Source organism: Rhinoderma darwinii, chromosome 13 (genome assembly GCF_050947455.1).
Source record: "Rhinoderma darwinii isolate aRhiDar2 chromosome 13, aRhiDar2.hap1, whole genome shotgun sequence".
NCBI lineage: Eukaryota > Metazoa > Chordata > Amphibia > Anura > Rhinodermatidae > Rhinoderma > Rhinoderma darwinii.
Genome location: NC_134699.1, coordinates 3,562,794 through 3,584,206, shown reverse-complemented (window position 1 = coordinate 3,584,206; position 21,413 = coordinate 3,562,794). Strand labels below are relative to the sequence as shown.

At 41.3% G+C, this 21,413-nt stretch overlaps 1 protein-coding gene across 1 annotated transcript in view; it reads right to left on the bottom strand.

The window, feature by feature from the left end:
- LOC142665691 (prefoldin subunit 4-like) overlaps positions 1–21,413 on the bottom strand; it is a 270,809-nt gene that overhangs the window by 225,831 nt on the left and 23,565 nt on the right. The window contains exon 3 of the mRNA XM_075845436.1: positions 5,817–5,940. The gene's annotated coding sequence lies outside the window, so the exon portion shown is untranslated. The remainder of the gene's footprint in view (positions 1–5,816; positions 5,941–21,413) is intronic.

Here is a 21,413-nt window from a genome sequence, read left to right as displayed (position 1 = left end):
ATCAACCACCTCGGCTGACACAATAGCTGCATCACATTGGCACTGTGCACTGGAGTCCCAGCCTCTCTATAACCTGTGGATCTGCAGCTGCTGTAAAGCTACAACTCCCAGCGGATGACAGATTGCTGCTCTAGACCCTGCAGCCAGTATGGTTCAGACAATGGGGCCCATAGATGCATAGAGGACGTGCGGAGAAAAAGCACTGACAGTTGTTGTATCTCTGCCATGTCCATTTTTTGTTAAACTCTCTACCATTCATGTAACACAATGTAGGGATTAATCTCTTGGTGATAACGGCCGGGCAGTTCTTTGTCACAGTCCCCTGCCCAAGACGCTGTGTAAACTGTAATATACAAGACGAATAGTAACAGGTACAAAGTGCAAGAATGTTCTTAGTGATTAGTGCGCGGCGTTATCTGCGCTACAATCTGGATACTATTGTTATTCTTCTGTTGCAAATTGTAATAAATAAATGTTAAAAAAAATCTTCATTGATGTAACATAAAGGATCCAGAAAGAGAAAGGAAACCACAAGATTAACGGGCTCTCAAAATCTTTTTTTTATAATTTAGCGCTCTTATTCATTAAAAAAAAAATCTATTATATATATATATAACTCCCCCTCTGCCTGCTGACCTGAGCGTCGCTATATGTACACAATGCAGTGGTGTTCAGGTCCATATATGCCCCCCCTCAATATGCGATGTATGGAAGATCTGTACATTTCACAGAGTGTCCCCATCACCCTGTGACATGCGGATAGTTCGACCTGGTTTATGAATATAATGCCAGAACTACAGTAGAGACAGACACAAACATAACCACAGTTGTGGGAAAGATCTGATACGAAAAGGCAGATTAATATACCATTCAGGTTCTGCGGAAAGTGGATTGAAAAACACAATAATTGTTTCCCAGCATCTATTAACCATAAAGAGGTCCCAATCTCAGGGGGATAATTCTTGGTGTTGGAATCCCCCCCCCCCCCCTGACTACAAAGTGACTGCGCTGTTTCTTTACATTTAATCTATATGTAACGTGTAAAATGGGGATCAATGGGGACAAACACGTCCATCATCCATTAGAGAATGTACAATTGGTCAAAGCAGATTATTTTAACCCATTCATGTCAATTGTAAATCTGTGTGACAGTTTCGGAGGACATGTCTCCATTGTCTGAAATTTTGCAGATCACTAAACAACCTTCAGCTATGGAAAACACACAGGTGGGGGGGGGGGATTTTCCTCCAAAATATGTCAAAACTATTATGTGTTTTAGACACGGTTTGTATATTTCCCGACAGTTTGTAAAAGTGTCAAGAAAAAGCGGCAAAGAAAAATGCGTCAGATTTATTAACGATGTGCGCAAAATATAAATGTGAAGTATTCTAGCCATGAGACGACTTTAGAGAAAAGTGTCGGACATGTTTACCAAGATTTGCCAAATGTATCATAAAGCGTGGACCGGTCAGATAAATTTAGCGGAGTTTCTACGTATCAGGTCTAGTTCTATCCTAACTTCACAAAAGGAATAATAAACCTCCCCCAATGTTTTACAGAAAGACAAAAGATTGAGGCACTTCACCTGGTGAATGGAAAACTATTTACTAAACAGAAATAAAAGTGTCAATTTGGGGATGGAGCTGCATGAAGAAGGGTTTTTTGCATTTTGGAGAAACTGGAAGATTAGAGGAGTCTGTTCCTCTTTGGCAGGTGACCTTTCAGTTTCAGGTTTCGGTTATAGTCATCAATTCCAGTTTCTTTACCATTCAATAGATTCTGAGAGTTTATAACGACAGTGACCAAAAGTAAATGCGGAAAACAATAAAAGTCTCATTCATCATTAGGGAAAATCCATTCACCATATCTAAAAATATTTCTCATCACTTAAAGAACTGAAACATGAAAATCTTCTGACTTCTGGCTTTGGGCAATATCATAATAATTATATTCCTGTATATAGGAGCAGTATTATAGTAGTTATATTCTTGTATATAAGGAGCAGTATTATAGTAGTTATATTCTTGTATATAGGAGCAGTATTATAGTAGTTATATTCTTGTATATAGGAGCAGTATTATAGTAGTTATATTCTTGTATATAGGGGGCAGTATTATAGTAGTTATATTCCTGTATATAGGGGGCAGTATTATAGTAGTTATATTCTTGTATATAGGAGCAGTATTATAGTAGTTATATTCTTGTATATAAGGAGCAGTATTATAGTAGTTATATTCTTGTATATAGGAGCAGTATTATAGTAGTTATATTCTTGTATATAGGAGCAGTATTATAGTAGTTATATTCTTGTATATAAGGAGCAGTATTATAGTAGTTATATTCTTGTATATAGGAGCAGTATTATAGTAGTTATATTCTTGTATATAGGAGGCAGTATTATAGTAGTTATATTCTTGTATATAGGAGCAGTATTATAGTAGTTATATTCTTGTATATAGGGGGCAGTATTATAGTAGTTATATTCCTGTATATAGGGGGCAGTATTATAGTAGTTATATTCTTGTATATAGGAGCAGTATTATAGTAGTTATATTCTTGTATATAGGGGGCAGTATTATAGTAGTTATATTCTTGTATATAGGAGCAGTATTATAGTAGTTATATTCTTGTATATAGGGAGCAGTATTATAGTAGTTATATTCTTGTATATAGGAGCAGTATTATAGTAGTTATATTCTTGTATATAGGGGCAGTATTATAGTAGTTATATTCTTGTATATAGGAGCAGTATTATAGTAGTTATATTCTTGTATATAGGGGGCAGTATTATAGTAGTTATATTCCTGTATATAGGGGGCAGTATTATAGTAGTTATATTCTTGTATATAGGAGCAGTATTATAGTAGTTATATTCTTGTATATAGGGGGCAGTATTATAGTAGTTATATTCTTGTATATAGGAGCAGTATTATAGTAGTTATATTCTTGTACATAGGGGGCAGTATTATAGTAGTTATATTCCTGTATATAGGGGGCAGTATTATAGTAGTTATATTCTTGTATATAGGAGCAGTATTATAGTAGTTATATTCTTGTATATAGGGGGCAGTATTATAGTAGTTATATTCTTGTATATAGGAGCAGTATTATAGTAGTTATATTCTTGTATATAGGGAGCAGTATTATAGTAGTTATATTCTTGTATATAGGAGCAGTATTATAGTAGTTATATTCTTGTATATAGGGGCAGTATTATAGTAGTTATATTCTTGTATATAGGAGCAGTATTATAGTAGTTATATTCTTGTATATAGGAGCAGTATTATAGTAGTTATATTCTTGTATATAGGGGGCAGTATTATAGTAGTTATATTCTTGTATATAGGGGGCAGTATTATAGTAGTTATATTCTTGTATATAGGGGCAGTATTATAGTAGTTATATTCTTGTATATAGGGGGCAGTATTATAGTAGTTATATTCTTGTATATAGGAGCAGTATTATAGTAGTTATATTCTTGTATATAGGGGGCAGTATTATAGTAGTTATATTCTTGTATATAGGAGGCAGTATTATAGTAGTTATATTCTTGTATATAGGGAGCAGTATTATAGTAGTTATATTCTTGTATATAGGAGCAGTATTATAGTAGTTATATTCTTGTATATAGGAGCAGTATTATAGTAGTTATATTCTTGTATATAGGGGGCAGTATTATAGTAGTTATATTCTTGTATATAGGGGGCAGTATTATAGTAGTTATATTCTTGTATATAGGGGCAGTATTATAGTAGTTATATTCTTGTATATAGGGGGCAGTATTATAGTAGTTATATTCTTGTATATAGGAGCAGTATTATAGTAGTTATATTCTTGTATATAGGGGGCAGTATTATAGTAGTTATATTCTTGTATATAGGAGGCAGTATTATAGTAGTTATATTCTTGTATATAGGGAGCAGTATTATAGTAGTTATATTCTTGTATATAGGAGCAGTATTATAGTAGTTATATTCTTGTATATAGGGAGCAGTATTATAGTAGTTATATTCTTGTATATAGGGGTAGTATTATAGTAGTTGTATTCTTGTATATAGGGGCAGTATTATAGTAGTTGTATTCTTGTATATAGGTGCAGTATTATAGTAGTTATATTCTTGTACATCGGGGGCAGTATTATAGTAGTTATATTCTTGTATATAGGAGCAGTATTATAGTAGTTATATTCTTGTATATAGGGAGCAGTATTATAGTAGTTATATTCTTGTATATAGGAGCAGTATTATAGTAGTTATATTCTTGTATATAGGGAGCAGTATTATAGTAGATATATTCTTGCATATAGGGGGCAGTATTATAGTAGTTATATTCTTGTATATAGGGGCAGTATTATAGTAGTTATATTCTTGTATATAGGGGGCAGTATTATAGTAGTTATATTCTTGTATATAGGGGCAGTATTATAGTAGTTATATTCTTGTATATAGGAGCAGTATTATAGTAGTTATATTCTTGTATATAGGGGGCAGTATTATAGTAGTTATATTCTAGTATATAGGAGCAGTATTACAGTAGTTATATTCTTGCATATAGGAGCAGTATTATAGTAGTTATATTCTTGTATATAGGGGTAGTATTATAGTAGTTATATTCTTGTATATAGGAGCAGTATTATAGTAGTTATATTCTTGTATATAGGGGCAGTATTATAGTAGTTATATTCTTGTATATAGGGGCAGTATTATAGTAGTTATATTCTTGTATATAGGGGAGCAGTATTATAGTAGTTATATTCTTGTGTATATAGGGGCAGTATTATAGTAGTTATATTCTTGTATATAGGGGCAGTATTATAGTAGTTATATTCTTGTAAATAGGGGGCAGTATTATAGTAGTTATATTCTTGTATATAGGAGCAGTATTATAGTCTTGTATATAGGAGCAGTATTATAGTAGTTATATTCTTGTATATAGGAGCAGTATTATAGTAGTTATATTCTTGTATATAGGAGCAGTATTATAGCAGTTATATTCTTGTATATAGGGGAAGTATTATAGTAGTTATATTCTTGTATATAGGAGCAGTATTATAGTAGTTATATACTTGTATATAGGGGGCAGTATTATAGTAGTTATATTCTTGTATATAGGAGCAGTATTATAGTAGTTATATTCTTGTATATAGGGGCAGTATTATAGTAATTATATTCTTTTATATAGGGGCAGTATTATAGTAATCATTTTTTTGTAAATATATACAATAAAATTATCCCAAACAAAATATTCTCCAACATGAAAAGTGTAATAAAAGTATGATAAATAGGACATAAATAAAGTATATAGTTTTGAACCTAAAATTATTAACTAAAATAAATATTAGGCAATCCCCAAATACCTAGTTTTTTTTAAATGTAAATATATATATATGTAAAATAAATTTTGTCTCTTCCTTCCCAGAATTTTAAAGGAACTATTTACAAATGACCACTTACAGGAACTTAGTTCCTTGTCCCTACCACATAGATATGCATATTCGTATCTAGAACATGAGAAGCACTTGTAATAATTAAAGCATCTGCTATTGCCATGGTTACATCAGATGGGATATCTCTGGATGCCACTGTGATTGAGACGTGATAAAATGTTTGTTGAACTTTTAAAATATAAGTACATGTTTAGCAGAGATGTGGCCTGAGAGACTAAACAGAGAATAGAAGCTGGAGACCAGAATTCTGTGAGCCTCGTGTCATTGTATCACACCTACTGTGTCCCTTCCCAGCACAATAGACACATATTACAGGAGCTTTTCACATGGAAAGTCAGTGATTTTCTATACAGCAGCTATTGTCTTCTACCTTTTCTCTTATTCTTCTCAGTTACAAAAAGGAAGCGGGAACTGAAGAATAGAAGCGATCAGGTAGATTTCTGCACAATCCTTTAGAATGGAACAAGAAAATGTAAATCCGCCTCTTCCCAATTCTGTAAAAAAACAAAACAAACAATTAAGAAATATAAGAGAGAATTCATCTACATAGATTCTGTTGCTCCTAGTCCTGTCATGTATACATCTATAGGAGACACACAGCTAAGTATAAGGATGCTAATATGGCAGAAATATAATTAAATGAACACAAATATTTTCAAGTAGTTATGTACATTGCAGATTATCTGTCTTATTTTCCATGCGCTTCTGTGGTTTATTTACTCTGATAAACTAAATTATATTTAAGAGTAGGGGCACACGTAATGGCCACAGTTCGGCCGAACACCGAGCAAACGTGTGTTTTTACTACTAATCAGCGCGGTGCTCAAATGATTGTTAAATGGGCGCACGTTTTTTTTGCAGGTTATGGTGCTTATTACCTACAAAAACAGGCAGAGATTAACAATCATTTGAACACTGCACCGATTAGTGGTTCTGTGTTCTGCTGCGCCACATCATGGATGCGCCAAATACTTACAATATTTTATGTGCAGAAATCTTAATTATTGTATAATGAAAAGTCCATAAGTGATCTTGGCTCAAAGGAAAGAATAAAACATTAGCTATATATGAGGGAGGGAGATAGATAGATAGATAGATAGATAGATAGATAGATAGATAGATAGATAGATAGATAGATAGATAGATAGATATGAGATAGATAGATAGATAGATAGATAGATATGAGATAGATAGATAGATAGATAGATAGATAGATAGATAGATAGATAGATAGATAGATAGATAGATAGATAGATATGAGATAGATATGAGATAGATAGATATGAGATAGATAGATAGAGAGATAGATAGATAGATAGATAGATAGATAGATAGATAGATAGATAGATAGATAGATAGATAGATAGATAGATAGATAGATAGATAGATAGATAGATAGATATGAGAGAGATAGATAGATAGATAGATAGATAGATAGATAGATAGATAGATAGATAGATAGATAGATAGATAGATAGATAGATAGATAGATAGATAGATAGATAGATATGAGATAGATAGATAGATAATTCTGTTTCTCGCTCTATATATATATTATTTATTATGAGCTGATTGATATTGTCGTCAGGCGTGTACACTGTGGATGTTTATGCTGTAATGCACTGCGGCAGATAACACTGTAATCTGGATATAGGCGGAGAAGCTGTGGTCTATGTGAGTTACAACAAGCAGACATTACAGAGCAGATGTGCTGCGAGACAATGAGGAGCAGCAGGAGTCTGCGTTCATCTCTCTGGCTGCACAGTCCTGTTCCTTCATGAAGAACAAAAGTAGGATTGTGGGAGCCTCGGCCAGCAAGTGCACGTCATGAAAATATCTCTATATACATATTAAAGCAGCTCTGCGGATACAAGCTCATGTATGTTCCTGTTCTCTGCACAATATTTCACTTGTTACGGCAGCTGCATCTTCTCCAGATATGTCCTTCCAACGTCACCTTGAGAAAGAAAGTTGCAACTATGTTCAGCCATTGTAAAATAGTGGAGCAGTGCGGAGTTATATAGAGATATGGAGCAGTGTGGAGTTATATAGAGATATGGAGCAGTGCGGAGTTATATAGAGATATGGAGCAGTGTGGAGTTATATAGAGATACGGAGCAGTGTGGAGTTATATAGAGATATGGAGCAGTGTGGAGTTATATAGAGATATGGAGCAGTGTGGAGTTATATAGAGTTATGGAGCAGTGTGGAGTTATATAGAGATATGGAGCAGTGTGGAGTTATATAGAGATATGGAGCAGTGTGGAGTTATATAGAGATACGGAGCAGTGTGGAGTTATATAGAGATATGGAGCAGTGTGGAGTTATATAGAGATATGGAGCAGTGTGGAGTTATATAGAGATATGGAGCAGTGTGGAGTTATATAGAGTTATGGAGCAGTGTGGAGTTATATAGAGATATGGAGCAGTGTGGAGTTATATAGAGATATGGAGCAGTGTGGAGTTATATAGAGATATGGAGCAGTGTGGAGTTATATAGAGATATGGAGCAGTGTGGAGTTATATAGAGATATGGAGCAGTGTGGAGTTATATAGAGTTATGGAGCAGTGTGGAGTTATATAGAGATATGGAGCAGTGTGGAGTTATATAGAGATATGGAGCAGTGCGGAGTTATATAGAGTTATGGAGCAGTGTGGAGTTATATAGAGTTATGGAGCAGTGTGGAGTTATATAGAGATATGGAGCAGTGTGGAGTTATATAGAGTTATGGAGCAGTGCGGAGTTATATAGAGATATGGAGCGGTGTGGAGTTATATAGAGTTATGGAGCAGTGCGGAGTTATATAGAGATATGGAGCAGTGTGGAGTTATATAGAGATATGGAGCAGTGTGGAGTTATATAGAGATATGGAGCAGTGCGGAGTTATATAGAGATATGGAGCAGTGTGGAGTTATATAGAGATATGGAGCAGTGCGGAGTTATATAGAGTTATGGAGCAGTGTGGAGTTATATAGAGATATGGAGCAGTGCGGAGTTATATAGAGATATGGAGCAGTGTGGAGTTATATAGAGATATGGAGCAGTGTGGAGTTATATAGAGATATGGAGCAGTGTGGAGTTATATAGAGATATGGAGCAGTGTGGAGTTATATAGAGATATGGAGCAGTGTGGAGTTATATAGAGTTATGGAGCAGTGTGGAGTTATATAGAGATATGGAGCAGTGTGGAGTTATATAGAGATATGGAGCAGTGCGGAGTTATATAGAGATATGGAGCAGTGTGGAGTTATATAGAGTTATGGAGCAGTGCGGAGTTATATAGAGATATGGAGCAGTGTGGAGTTATATAGAGATATGGAGCAGTGTGGAGTTATATAGAGATATGGAGCAGTGTGGAGTTATATAGAGATATGGAGCAGTGTGGAGTTATATAGAGATATGGAGCAGTGTGGAGTTATATAGAGTTATGGAGCAGTGTGGAGTTATATAGAGATATGGAGCAGTGTGGAGTTATATAGAGATATGGAGCAGTGTGGAGTTATATAGAGTTATGGAGCAGTGCGGAGTTATATAGAGATATGGAGCAGTGCGGAGTTATATAGAGATATGGAGCAGTGTGGAGTTATATAGAGATACGGAGCAGTGTGGAGTTATATAGAGTTATGGAGCAGTGTGGAGTTATATAGAGATATGGAGCAGTGTGGAGTTATATAGAGTTATGGAGCAGTGTGGAGTTATATAGAGATATGGAGCAGTGTGGAGTTATATAGAGTTATGGAGCAGTGCGGAGTTATATAGAGTTATGGAGCAGTGTGGAGTTATATAGAGATATGGAGCAGTGTGGAGTTATATAGAGATATGGAGCAGTGCGGAGTTATATAGAGATATGGAGCAGTGTGGAGTTATATAGAGTTATGGAGCAGTGCGGAGTTATATAGAGATATGGAGCAGTGTGGAGTTATATAGAGATATGGAGCAGTGTGGAGTTATATAGAGTTATGGAGCAGTGTGGAGTTATATAGAGTTATGGAGCAGTGTGGAGTTATATAGAGATATGGAGCAGTGTGGAGTTATATAGAGATATGGAGCAGTGTGGAGTTATATAGAGTTATGGAGCAGTGCGGAGTTATATAGAGATATGGAGCAGTGTGGAGTTATATAGAGATATGGAGCAGTGTGGAGTTATATAGAGATATGGAGCAGTGTGGAGTTATATAGAGTTATGGAGCAGTGTGGAGTTATATAGAGTTATGGAGCAGTGTGGAGTTATATAGAGATATGGAGCAGTGTGGAGTTATATAGAGATATGGAGCAGTGTGGAGTTATATAGAGTTATGGAGCAGTGTGGAGTTATATAGAGTTATGGAGTATTGCCTCTCATTCATCCCATTGAAGAATACTATTTGAAATGGCTGATAACAGGGAAAAATATATTGTATTCACCTGTTCTACAGTCAGCCTCTCCACAGCCTAAACCGGCTGATAACAGAGAGTAGGTTGCACTGTACTGCACAGTAAAAAGAAACAGTCCAATGTCATACATAAGAAACTTATAACATCATCATTAGGCACAGATCAGCGGTTTTTTACGCTGATTTTTACACGGAAACCGTGTCGGAATCAGCGCCAGAAAACGTCTGATAACGCCTCCCATGGATTTCAGTGGGAGGCGGAAGCGTTTTTTTCTCACGGCGGCATTTAGCAATAAAAATAGGCAGCATGCTCTTTCTTGCTGCGGTTCCGCCTCTGTCCTCCCATTGAAATCAATGGGAGGCAGAGAAAGCGTTTCTTTGCCCAAAAGCCGCAGCAAGAAAGTGCAGGCAGGTTAAAATCCGTCTCTAAATTCCAGAGGGAATTTTGAGGCAGATTTTTTTTGTCTGCAAAAGAACTCAGTGTGAACAGGGCCTTAGAGTAATACTTTTGTACTGTGGTACTTTAAATTACATACACACAATATATATATACATACACACACACACACAATATCTATATATAACTATTTTCCCCATATTGCAGCATGCTGCTCCACCATGTCATATATAAAATGGGTGAAAACATAACCACACAGGTAGAATATATTTTTGCTGCATTGTGTCTGTGCATTTGTTATGACCCGGGAGATCATGTACGGAGATGGTGATAGAAATACATTCAACTTATGTTTAATAATCATTATCAGTTTTAAACTTGTGTTTGTCCGACCCTCATCATATGATCCCTTCTGTGTGCAGAACAAACCAAGAAAACTTGTTTGTGTTGTAGGCAGAAGATCGGTTGGATGTGTGCTGCAAAGATAGCAAAGAGTGAGGCAAATTCTTGCTGGAGGGGGGATGGGAAAGTAATCTCACATGCGTATTTACTGATCAAAGAGAACCTAAAGCACAAGATCCTCCTTGGGTTATTTCACCACAAAGGTCGCCATTGTTCCACTTGACTAATTAAGAAATGATCTTCTGCTATGATGTAGCTGCCGGCCCTTAACATGATTATTGTTTTAGTGTGAAAGTCAAAGAAGTTCTGCTCTGTGTATTACAGAGGTCGGTGCATGTGAGGCCCATGCGCTTTCACTTCCTATAGATATAAAAAGATAACAGAGAAAGAACGGCAGCGATGTAAACATGGAAGATTTATAAACACTTCATATGTCTGCCTGCACCGTGTGTATACACCTTGACAGTCAATAAATAATTATAGTGGGATGTGCCCGCAGCTTGTACTGTAGAGGGATGTGCCCGCAGCCTGTACTGTAGAGGGATGTGCCCGCAGCCTGTACTGTAGAGGGATGTGCCCGCAGCCTGTACTGTAGAGGGATGTGCCCGCAGCTTGTACGGTAGAAGAAGGATGTGCCCGGAGCCCGTGTAGTAGAGGGATGTGCCCGGAACCCGTACGGTAGAGGGATGTGCCCGCAGCCCGTACGGTAGAGGGACGTGCCCGCAGCCCGTACGGTAGAGGGACGTGCCCGGAGGCCGCACGGTAGAGGGACGTGCCCGGAGGCCGCACGGTAGAGGGACGTGCCCGGAGGCCGCACGGTAGAGGGACGTGCCCGGAGGCCGCACGGTAGAGGGACGTGCCCGGAGGCCGCACGGTAGAGGGACGTGCCCGGAGGCCGCACGGTAGAGGGACGTGCCCGGAGGCCGCACGGTAGAGGGACGTGCCCGGAGGCCGCACGGTAGAGGGATGTGCCCGGAGGCCGCACGGTAGAGGGACGTGCCCGGAGGCCGCACGGTAGAGGGATGTGCCCGGAGGCCGCACGGTAGAGGGATGTGCCCGGAGGCCGCACGGTAGAGGGATGTGCCCGGAGGCCGCACGGTAGAGGGATGTGCCCGGAGGCCGCACGGTAGAGGGATGTGCCCGGAGGCCGCACGGTAGAGGGATGTGCCCGGAGGCCGCACGGTAGAGGGATGTGCCCGGAGGCCGCACGATAGAGGGATGTGCCCGGAGGCCGCACGATAGAGGGATGTGCCAGGAGGCCGCACGATAGAGGGATGTGCCCGGAGGCCGCACGGTAGAGGGATGTGCCCGGAGGCCGCACGGTAGAGGGATGTGACCGGAGGCCGCACGGTAGAGGGATGTGACCGGAGGCCGCACGGTAGGGGGATGTGCCCGGAGGCCGCACGGTAGGGGGATGTGCCCGGAGGCCGCACGGTAGGGGGATGTGCCCGGGGGCCGCACGGTAGGGGGATGTGCCCGGGGGCCGCACGGTAGGGGGATGTGCCCGGGGGCCGCACGGTAGGGGGATGTGCCCGGGGGCCGCACGGTAGGGGGATGTGCCCTGAGCCTGTATGGTAGAGTAGTGTGTATGGAGCCTGTACGGTAGATGGATGTGCAAAGGGCCTATACGGTAGAGGGATGTGCAAAGGGCCTGTACGGTAGAGGGATGTGCCCGGAGCCTGTACGGTAGAGGGATGTGCCCGGAGCCTGTACGGTAGAGGGATGTGCCCGGAGCCTGTACGGTAGAGGGATGTGCCCGGAGCCTGTACGGTAGAGGGATGTGCCCGGAGCCTGTACGGTAGAGGGATGTGCCCGGAGCCTGTACAGTAGAGGGATGTGCCCGGAACCTGTACGGTAGAGGGATGTGCCCGGAACCTGTACGGTAGAGGGATGTGCCCGGAGCCTGTACGGTAGAGTAGTGTGCCCGGAGCCTGTACGGTAGAGTAGTGTGCCCGGAGCCTGTACGGCAGAGGGATGTGCCCGGAATCTGTACGGTAGAGTAGTGTGCCCGGAGCCTGTACGGTAGAGGGATGTGCCCGGAATCTGTACGGTAGAGTAGTGTGCCCGGAGCCTGTACGGCAGAGGGATGTGCCCGGAATCTGTACGGTAGAGTAGTGTGCCCGGAGCCTGTACGGTAGAGGGATGTGCCCGGAACCTGTACGGTAGAGTAGTGTGCCCGGAGCCTGTACGGTAGAGTAGTGTGCACGGAGCTTGTTGAACTCCATGTGTAGACATATTCTCCCCTATAAGCTATGCTTCCTTATTACTTATACGTACATATGGCGTCATATAAAATATGACAATTACTTTTCTGTTCGATTCCTACAGAAATTGGTGGCATACAGAAGTTCTGTATTGACCTCATGCACTTCTATTATGGCTCTACACAAAACGGAGCCATAATAAAGCCATGAGCATTAGCCGTTAAAGTGATGGGTTCCAAATGAATGGAAATCCATTCCCATCAGGCGGAACATGTATCAGAACTTATTTTTCAGCTGCTAGTTGTAAATGTTTAAGCGTTTAATAACTCGACATGTGAGAAAATATATGGAAAATTGTTTACATTGTAACTTTGTGCATGTATAAGGCTTCCCTGACAAGTGTTCTGATAGATGGATGAAACTGAAGCCACAGCAAATGTTAAGGTGGAGTTGACGCTGAGTTTTTTTACGCGGAAACCGTGGCGGAAAACGTGCCAGAAAACGGCCGAAAATGCCTCCCATTGATTTCAATGGGAGGCGGAGGCGTTTTTTTCCCGAGAGCGGAAAATCCGTCTCGCGGGAAAAAGGGACATGCCCTATCTTCAGGCGTTTACGCCTCTATCCTCCCACTGACATCAATGGGAGGCAGAGGAAGCGTAATTCGCTGCTTTTTTTGCACGCGGCGCTCAATGGCCGCAGGCAAAAAACGCCGCAAAAATCGGCGTGCAGCCAGAGCAAAATCTGGCTCAAAAGTAGATTTTCCGCCTGCAAAAAACTCTGTGTGAACCCAGCCTTAGAGGCCCGGACACTAAAAGGCAGTGCTGTGGAGTTTATAGAAATGTACCGACTCCAACTTCAAAATAAAAACGTTGAATATTATTAATATTGTATTCACAAAAATTGTAAAACGTTTTTTTTGTTCAGAAACCATAGTCCACTAAGTAGCCTGATTATTTACGTGAAGGTGATGAAAAGCCTGATATGACCATTTTACTATAATAAACTTGTTATTACTAATTATTATACTTGAGCAATTTATGAAGGAGCCGGAGTTCGAGCTGCCGCCGGGCAGTGGAGATATGGAGGAGTGGGGAGTTTGGCTTATTAACTACACATCCCTGCAGAGACCCCAATCATGTGCAGGATCATCATGGTGGTGTATTTTTGCTATTGAGTTCAACTATGCAGGTTCTCCTTTCTGATCTACTACCACCACTATTATCCATTTCTTGATTGCTGGTCAAGTAGTTCTGATGCTGTTTGTATTACAGTTCTGTTTACATTCAAAGTGGGGAAGGGGAGGGGGAATTTCTCAGTTTTCTATAAGGCCCTATGCATTCTAGTTACATCCTTCTCCTGATGGTTAAAAGGGTTTTCCAGGCAATCAATGGCTGATGGGTCGGGGTCTGACTCCAGGGACACCTGCCGCTCAGCTGTTTAAGGGGCCGCAGTGCTCGTACGAGCGCTGCTTCCCCTTCATTTCTTCTTGCTCACTGTGAATCGTTGACACACATTTAGCGGTGATTCACAGGTATTGCAGCCTTTTCCCCTATTCACTTCAATGGTTGAAGACAGTAATACCTGTGAATCGCCGCTAAATGTGTGTCAACGATTCACAGTGAGCAAGAAGAAGTGAAGGGGAAGCAGTACGAGCGCTGCGGCCCCTTCAACAGCTGATCGGCGGGGGTCCCAGGAGTCGGACCCGACCCATCAGCTATTGATGGCCTATCCTGAGGTTAGGCCATCAATTTTTATTGGCTGGAAAACCCCTTTAATATAACTAAAAGCTAAATGCACTGGGGACAGGGGGTTATACACATCATATTCAGGTTGGCACAATGTTATTCTCAGTACATATACAGCAGACTTAGAGGGCACCACAGGGACAATGAATCATTGACGGAATCGTGGACGTGTTTTGGACGTTGTGATGACCGGACATGATATTTCTTATAGAACAGAAGACTTGTGTATTACTGGAGACGTTTCCTGCAGTGCTGGATGTGAGGGTTGTGTATTGTGATTCAGCAGTTTCATCCTCAGGGCATGTTCACACGCTGAGCCAAAAACGTCTGAAAATACGGAGCGGTTTTCAAAGGAAGAACAGCACCTGTTTTTCAGACCTCTTTTGAGCAACTCACGTTTTTCGCTGCGTTTTCGCGCCGTTTTTGGAGCTGTTTTCAATAGAGTCTATGAGAAAACGGCTCCAAAAACGTCCCAAGAAGTGCCCTGCATATAATGTATAGAAGTGTCCTGCATATAATGTATATAAGTGTCCTGCATATAATGTATAGAAGTGTCCCGCATATAATGTATAGAAGTGTCCCGCATATAATGTATAGAAGTGTCCCGCATATAATGTATAGAAGTGTCCCGCATATAATGTATATAAGTGCCCTGCACTTCTTTTGACGAGGCTGTAATTTTACGCGTCGTCTTTTGACAGCTGTCAAACGACGACGCGTAAATGACAGGTCGTCGGCACAATACGTCGGCAAACCCATTCAAATGAATGGGCAGATGTTTGCCGACGGATTGTAGCCCTATTTTCAGACGTAAAACGAGGCATAATACGCCTCGTTTACGTCTGAAAATAGGTCGTGTGAACCCAGCCTCACGGGGGAGGAGGGGGCTCTACACTGGAAACGCTGCGCTGACACAACTACGTTTCATCATTTCAAAAAGTGCTGGGAACTCAAGAAGACTTTCCTGAAACATAGGAACATCACCCCCTGACTGCAGATGAAATCCACAAATGACTGCTGCAAAAAGCGCTCCTACACGGTTAGACTCTAGACCATTTAATACGGTAGTTGGACCTTATAAATATTAGGGATTTGTTCCTCATTGTCTGTACAATACTCCTCTTATCGATCCACACATTCACAGGCAGCAGAGAACAGTATATGCACCCTTGCTCTGTAAGGATTCGTACGCATCTGCGTTAGCGTTCCGTTCTGACGTTCCGTCGGATCTGCCCGTCAGTACGGAACCCTGACTGAGACATTTGTTAATACCCCAGACGACTACGCTATTGATTCTGTCAAAACGACGGAACCCTTGCACAACGGAGACAAACGGAAACCACTGGCACCGGATCCATCACCATTGAAATCAATGGTGATGCAAACAGAATCCTATGGTTTCTGTTTGTGTCTGTCAGGGCTCCGTTCCGACAGAAAGCTCAGATGGCACGTGAGAACGGGACCCTAGAGCAGATTTGAATGAAGCCGTAGACCACCCCCTTTATTGTGAGCCATGACATTAAATAGCTCAATCCTTACATGAACTCTAACAGATAGTAGGAAGCCGCTTTTAATATGACAGTGGGCCCCGTTACCTACTGGGCCCCTGTGTGACTGCATATATGGTATTTCCTGCATACATTGGAATATTTGCCCAAACTCGTGTGGAGCCAACAAGCCAAATAATAAAATTAATATTAAACATAATACTTTTTGTTTTTCTTTGATGCTTCTTGTACTACTCCCAATGATCATGCCACAAATCACGCTTATATCCTAATATACAATAATATGAGTAAAAATAATGATGGAAAAGGGAATGGGGAGGAAACCTCCAGCTCACCAGTCAAAACACTCCAGTGTTTGTAATCGCCCGGATCGACCGCGACGGCACACGGCAGCAATAGAAGAAAAAACCAGAGGAGATCCAGCGATGAAGATGTAAATAGGAAAAACTAGGTTTCCATTTTATTTAAATACAAGAGCAATGCTTGAAAAACACCAGGAGGAAAGAACAAGGTGGTGATATGCGGCAATAGATAGCCTACGCGTTTCAGGCACTGGCTGTGCCCTTAATCATGGCTAAGTCGAGACTCGACTTAGCCATGATTAAGGGCACAGCCAGTGCCTGAAACGCGTAGGCTATCTATTGCCGCATATCACCACCTTGTTCTTTCCTCCTGGTGTTTTTCAAGCATTGCTCTTGTATTTAAATAAAATGGAAACCTAGTTTTTCCTATTTACATCTTCATCGCTGGATCTCCTCTGGTTTTTTCTTATACAATAATATATTTGTATAAAAATGACGCAAAAATAAAGCTGGGTTTGTCACGAGAATAAATAATACAAGAATAGAAAAACATCATCACAACCCATCAAGACAAATTCATTTAGCTGTTCAACTAAAATGACCTGACAATGTCATACGGCCATTAAGTTCACAAATACACAGGCCATGAAAGGGTTAAATATTGTAAGTGCACCGCTGGGTGTTTGCACAGCACATTCACACAGGCCTGCTCTTTGGACATAGTACACATTAGGCTACGGCTCCACAGAGATTTAATGGCAGCGATGATGACTCTAATGCAAATGCAAGATGGCGGCTAATGTATCCCCACAGGAGTCCCATAAAATTGTGCATGGACAATGTTCATTTTATATTTTTTTCAATAATGACAAATCGCACAGAATTGTTTCCTGCAAAGGGTTTTAGTAAAATCACATTTATACATTAATATTGTGCAATCGTAATTTTAAGATTTTAAACGTTTGACAAACTTCTGACATGTCAGAAGTTTGGATTGGTGGGGGTCCGAGCCCTGAGACCCCCACCAATCGCTAGAACAAAGCAGCTGAAGGTCTCGTGTGAGCGCTCGGCCGCTTCGTGTCTGTTCGGCTTTTTCCGGAATTAAATGTATCGGTGTACGGAGTCAATATAAAGTCTATGAGCCCGTCCTCCGATACATCGGCTTTCCGGAAAAAGACGAAAAGACACGAAGCGGCCGAGAGATCACACGAGACCTTCAGCTGCTTCGTTCTAGTGATTGGTGGGGGTCTCAGTGCTCGGACCCCCACCAATCCAAACCTCTGACATGTCACTATTACATGTCCGAAGTTTGTCAAACGTTTAGCTACACTTAAAAAAATAAAAAATAAAGCTCCTCCCCTAAATCACTTGACTATAATCATGCAAAACTGTACATCGCATGCGATAAGTGGCCGTGGAGAACGAGCGTCAAACAGAAACTGACCACAATGGCTATTTTTAGGTTTTACAAATCGAACGTCATCAAAAAACACGAGGAAAAGAACAGTGGTGCAAATATTCTCTGGAGGAGATGCCGATCTGCCAGAAATGGATTGCAGGACGGCTGCGGAGGGGAGTTGTTATAAAGAGTTGCACCATCATCACATATATTATGGAATTTGAGAACATAGTTTTGGTTCTTATAAACTACACGCTCATAGGCGATGACCTGGTTTAGAAGCGGATTCCACATACGTAAATTAGGGGGTTCAGGGCCATCCAGCGAATGGCAATGGCTTTTCTGGCCAGTAATAATGTTTCACGGAGAAAAATACATCGGTAGTGGGACCAGAGGTCTTAGTCCGTTATTTCCAATAAACACAGGGCTGGTGAGGGTGATGGGCTACCTAGGAGGCGAGCTAAAAGGCTCAACATCACATTCTAATAGTTGTTTGTTGCTATTTTGTGAGGAGACAGTCTGGGAGCACAACGGTGCGTGTTCTAACTATAACTTAAAGGGATTATGTGGGAATCAAAGATTATTAGCAGTGCATCACTGCAGTATGTGAGATCACTGCTAATATACATACCGATTAATAGATATTGACAGCGCTGCCGGGGGACTGGAACTCTAGTGGCACAGTCTACTTCATGACTCGTGTCCATCCCCACTGTACGCTATGTAATCGCTGTACTACTTCTACTGCTTGTACATAGAGTACAGCGGTGCCGGTCACATGACGAAGAGTTGTGTCATCATGAAGTTAGGCCCCATGCACACAACAGTATTTTTAATCAGTAATTACGGACCCATTCATTGCTATTGGCCACTGACACCTTCCAGTGTTTTTACTGATGGGTGTCCGTACTAAAAAAATCATACAACCTGTCCTATTCTTGTCAGTGATTACGGCAAGGACTCTCCCATAGAAGTCTATTGGAGCTTCCGTAAATACGGACAACTACTGATGTGCATCCGCAAACCGTCCATATTTACAGAAGCGTTGCTAGGTAATAGGTTGATGACTTCATTTGCAGACTCCCTCTTTTTGGAAGTATCCATATATACAGATGGAATACGGTCCGTATTTACGGACAGTATTTCTGGATAGATGAAAATACGGTCGTGTGCATGGGGCCTGAGACTGTGCAACTACACTTCCGGTCCCCCACCAGCGCTATAAAAATCTATTAAAACGTCATAATCAGCGCCACGGGGGACCGGAATGTCACCTACTGCAGGGAGTACACTGCTAATCATTTTGGGTTCCCACATAACCCCTTTACATTTATTGGCGCATGCTCTTTACATATTATTGCTCGCACAGACAATCTCAACAGCGGTTTATGGCAAACAATCGAAAAAATACAACACGTCAGATTGAGTCCCAGACAGATTTTGGGGGATTTTTGTTGTCAAACATGATAATTTGGTACACGAACAAATGAACAATCGATAGACGATAATTCTCTAACTCAGTCGTTTCGGCCATTGAAAATGAATAGCGTATGGCCACCTTTAGACAAAGGTTTTTGCTGCAGTATTTGGTGCCATAGTGCTCTTCCGTCATCAGGTCTGTCTCCCCTCTGTTGCCATCGGCACGATAATAAAGGAAAGGAGATAAAGTATGAATGTAACAGACGTCAATTAAAATATTATCCATGTAGACATGGCCCTGACGTGCTGCACCCCCTCTAATGATGTGTCCGCCCTCACGGCTTCTTTATTTCTCTACCTGGATTATTTTACACCCTCCAGCGACATCTGTTTCTTACAACACTTTGTATGTAGACGAGGTGGGAGCTGTGGCGATTAGTATATACTGTATCTGGAGCTCGGAGCCCATACAGGACAAGGTCTAATGCTTTTTATGTCAGTTCCTGAATTTAGTGCGTCTTGCAGGTTCTAGCAGGATATGTCCGTCCCCCCCCCCCCCCCCGCTTAATGTCCTGATGCAAATTTTAGGCTTCATCTCCAGATTATACTAATCTATGGAAATCTATTATCCCTATAGAAAATAATACCAATAATAAAAACACATCATTCAACCTCAAGTCAATGACAATGTATAATAAAAGGCTTGTTTTTTTTTTTAGCCTCCAATGGTGATGTGAATGGTGATTATCTTTGTACAACGCCGCAGAATATGCTGGCGCTAGGTGAGCAACGGAAATACAAAATAAATTAATCAGAGCTCAGCTGTCATCTATTACACAGTGTTGGACAAATAAAACATTTGCTCTGATTGGTTATTGCTATAGGCAAAACTTTTGTTTGGCTTTTAAACATGATGATTAACATAAAGGGACTGTCTCATGAAGAGGGGACCCCCCTATATTAACCAGGACACAAAGCCCATCTGGAAGAGCAGCTCCCCTTCTGGCGGACTCTAGTTATCTATGTATTCGAATGGCCAGCCATGTAATACTACATTTCCCCTGCAGCTGGCCACGGCTTCCCCGGGAAAGCAGATGCCAGGAGCTGGACCCGCAGAGGCTCCTCTGGAACGGGTTGTTACTCATTAAACCACTCCGATAAAAGGTACCCATTCCCCCCGCACAGGCTCCTTTACATTAGGGAATTGTAACGGGGTTGTCCAGGCACGGGACAGTTTTTCATACTGATGATCTTTCCACAGGATAGGTCATCAGTATATGATCGGTGGGGCGTTTGACACCAGGACCCCGCACCAAACAGCTGCCTTCGGGCACCGGATGTCCGTGCCGGAAGAAGATGGCTCCGGTCACAGTATAGCGGCCGTGCTGCACTACTGCAGCTCTGCTCCTGTTCAAGTGAATAGGAGCAGAGCTGCACGCCTGCAGCACGGGCAGTATGCAGCGTATGGAGCCAACTGCTTCCGACACTGCATAACATGCCCGGGGCCAGCTGAAACAGCTGATCGGTGTGGGGTCTGGGTGTGGGACCCCCACCAATCATATATTGATGACCTATTTTGTGGAAATGTCATCAGTATGAAAAACCGTCCCGTGCCCGGACAAATCCTTCAAAGAAGCCATATTACAGGTGAACCAGAGGACAAGATTGCCAGGCGGATTCTCCTGATATAACATTTTGGTGGAGAGCCCCTTACACTGAATGTAGAGAATGTGCTTAATTTACATAGTAAAATGTCCAAAAGTTATGAAGCTTTACATTACCAAAAATAACTTATCCAGAGCAGAATACCAGCCAATCCCAGAGAAAACCTAAATGTTAACAACCAAGTTATGGATTATATTGTGATAAAAGCGAACAAAATAAAGTAAATGAAGACTGCAAGTCTGTTTCCTATTCATATTCAGAATCATAAACATGTAGATGTTGTATCGGAACTGAAGATATCTCAGAGGAAGTCACGAAGATTTCCTGTCAATAATCTCATCCACTGTAGTCAGAATTTATCCACAATATGGCTGATAACAGGGAATACAACAAATGCAAAGATCTCGAGGATACAGGTGTAACCATCTTTGTCTTGACTCTCATAACGCATTAAAGGGGTTTTCCAGTCCCTAAAAATTGATGGCCTATCCTCACGTCTCCCGGGACCCCCGATCAGCTGTTTTGAAGGGGGTGCAGTGCTCGTACGAGCGC